Here is a 3,800-nt window from a genome sequence, read left to right on the forward strand (position 1 = left end):
AACCCCCACATAGATTGCATGAGATACGGCCGGGACCCACACTTGTGGATCTCGAGGGATGCCTAACACCTTCCCCTCGAGGTAATTTGAACCCTTACCCTAATCTCTGGCCCGTTGACCTTAGTTAGACTTAGTTAGGTTAGATAGGTGCCCTAACGCGCCTTAATTCGTTAGGTGGCGACTCCAAAACTCAAAAATCCCAAAAGAGTTGTTAGGTCGTGCACAAAACCCGTTTTCCGCGAAAATGGGGCGCGACAGAATTTATTGGCTTCAATATCATCTTTCTCGATGTGCTCCATACCTTTTCTCTTGTTAAGGCCTTAGTAAGAGGATCTGCAAGATTATCACAAGATTTGACATAATCAACATTAAGGTACCATTTGTCAATTATGATCTTACATTACTGTGTTTCCTCCTTATAGGTCTGGATTTACCGTTGTAATAACGATTTTAAACTCTACCAATCATATCGATGCTATCACAATGAATTAAAATATGAGGAATTGGTTTTTCAAAATAAGGAATTAGAAACAATTAATCTCTTAACCAATTCACTTCCTCACTAGTTAAAACTAAAGCAATTAGTTCAGCCTCCATGGTAGAGTTAGCAAATTGTTTGCTTTTTTGATCTCCAAAAAACAGCACCACCACCTAAAGTAAAGACATAATCATTGGTAGAACAGGAATCACCTGATAAAGTTTTTCAATCTGCATCACAAAAGCCTTCAAGTACAACAGGATATATTTTAAAGAACTAACCACAATTTTTTTGTTCCAATTAAATATCTCATAACTCTTGTTATAGCATGTCAATGTTCATTATGCGGCTTACTTGTAATCCTGTCAAGTACTCCTACTACATATGCAATATCAGGTATAGTGCAATCAGTCACATATCTCAAACTTCTGATTATGCTAGCATATTTCTTTTGATATATTACATTATTTTCACTTTAAACAGGAAGTAAGTGAATACTTCAATCAAAAGCAGTAGCAACATGCTTGCAATCATGAAAGTTATATTTTTCAAAATTTTCATAACATAATGTGATTAGTCAAGGAAAACTTCCTCACATGTTCTTGTTATTTTTATTCCAAGAATAAAATTTACCTCACCAAGATCTTTCATATCAAAATGGCTTGTAAGAATATCTTCATCAATAACATTTATGTTAGAGCCAACGATCAACAAATCATCAACATATAGACAAATAATCACATGTGAATTATTTCAAGACTTATGATATATGCACTTATCACACTCATTTGTTTTAAAATCATTTTCAATCATCGAGGAATCAATTTTTTCATGTCATTGCTTTGGTTCCTGTTTCAAGCCATATAGTTTGCTTTCTCGGCATGCTTCAATAAAACACCCGGTTTGATCCATATAAATTTCCTCATTCAGATCTCCATTTAAAGAGCAATTTTTACATCCATTTGATGAATTTGCAAATCAAAGATTGTAGTTATAAAAATTAAAAGTCATATGGATGTAATTCGTGTTACAGGAGAATGTTTAAAATCTTTTGCAACTAGTCTAGCCTTATATTTATCAATAGATACATCTGATTTCAACTTTTTCCTTAAGACCTATTTGAAACCAATTTTTTTACAACCCGGTGGTAAATCAACTAATTTCCAAGTTTTATTAGAAATTAGTGATTTCATTTCATCATTTACAACCTCTTTTCAAAAAAGTAGAATCATCTGAAGATAATGTTTCTTTGAAAGTGAAAGGGTCATCTTCAATATAAAACACATAAAAGTCAAGACCAAAATCTTTTTCTAATCTAGCTCTTTTACTTGTTCTTATCTCAAAATCATCAACTTCATTATTTTTCAAAGTAGAAGAAGAACTAGTTAGTGAAAAAATATTTTATTCAATTCTTTGACTTCCACTATTTTTAGAATCAACAAATAACTTATTTTCACGAAAAATAACATCACCAGATTTTATCACAATATTATCTTCAAGATTAAAAATTCTATAGGTTGTACTATTTGAAGCATTACCAAGAAAAGCACAATTAGTAACTTTCTTATCCAACTTTGTAATCTTGGGATCCATTAGCCTCACAAAGGCTAGACAACTCCAGACTCTTAGATATCATTCCAAACTTGGCTTGTAACCTTTTCACAATTCAAAATGTGTCAATTTAGACTTTTTATGAGACACACGATTCAAAACATAACAAGCAGTTAAAATAGGTTCACCCCAAAAATTTGAAGGTGCATGGACTCAATAAGCATGACATTAGTCAACTCAACAAAAATTTTATTTTTCCTTTCTGCTATACCATTAGATGAAGGAGAATAAGAAGGGGTAGTTTCATAAATTATTCTCAATGATCTAATAAAAGAATTAAACTCATTTGACTCATATTCACTTCCTCTATCACTTCTAATTCTTTTTATTTTTCTTCCAAACTGATTTTCAACCTCATGAAGTTAAGTTTTAAAAGTTTCAAAAGCATCACTTTTATTTTTCATCAACTAAACATATGTATACTTAGAAAAATCATCAATAAAAGTAATAAAATGTTTATTTCCCTCCACGAGTTAAAATTCCACCAAGTTCACAATTATCAGTATGAACTAATTCTAACAAATCAGTTTTTCTTTCAACTTTAAATTGTGACATTTTATTGATTTTAGTTTTACTACAAGTCTCACACTTTTCAAAAAAAAAATTAACCATTGGGATTAATCCTAAACTACTCATGATTCCAACATAACAATCATTAATATGACTCAAACGAGCAGGTCAAAAATTGGTGGTAGAAAGCATATTCAATTTGAACATCCCCCATCACATGCATACCCTTTTCCCCCAAAAGTACCCTTCTTCACTATTGCATATTGATCAGATTCAATAATCTGTTTAAAGCCTGCATTACTAAGAAAAAAACTAGACATCAAATTTTTCCTTATATATAGAAGGAGTATAAAGTACATTTTTTAAGGTTAATACCCTTCCAGAATTAACACACAATTCGACATCTCCATTTCCAAGCACTTGAGTGGTGTGAGCATCACCAAACATGATGGTTTTGGGCTCCTCAAAGTGAGTATTTTTTAAATATGTCTTTGTCATAACAGACATGATAGTAGCACCAATTTCAAACAACCATCCATCAACATTCTCAACCATGTTTATGTCGGTAATCCCTGCCACAAAAGATTCATCGGTAACGTTTTCCTGAGGGTTAGGACCACGTATCCGGAATCTGCAAAATCGAGCAATATGTCCACTCTTGCCACAACGAAAGCATGGTCTCTTTTTTTGAACTTGTTGATTTTGTGCTTGATTATTTTCACCATTATTTTCTTGGGAGGTCTATCATTATTTTTCTTGAATTTTTCTTCTTAGGCTTCAAAGAAGTATTTTAGTGAGTTTCAGGAGTAACATTATTTGAAGTAATTAAATTTACCTTTGTTGTGATGTTGTTCTCTTCTGTTTGTTATAAAAGTGCATCTTGGCCCCTTGCTTCTTCTTCCATGCGGATATTCATTATCAAGGTTTCAAGAGAGGTCTCCTTTTGTTTGTGGGGCATAGTTTTTTTGAAATTCCTTCCAAGAAGGTGGAAATTTATCTATTATGCCACAAACAATAAGGTTATCTCCAATTTTTACATCCTCGGACCTAAGCTCTCCAACAATCATTATAAAATCTTGAGTTTGATCTACCACTAATTTGTTGTCCACCATTTAAAAATAAAAAAATCTACTAGCCGCATATTTTTTCACTCCGGCCTCTTCGGTATTATACTTACTCTGCAATATTTTTCAAATTTTCT

This window comes from Solanum pennellii, chromosome 8 (assembly GCF_001406875.1).
Source record: "Solanum pennellii chromosome 8, SPENNV200".
Taxonomy (NCBI): domain Eukaryota; kingdom Viridiplantae; phylum Streptophyta; class Magnoliopsida; order Solanales; family Solanaceae; genus Solanum; species Solanum pennellii.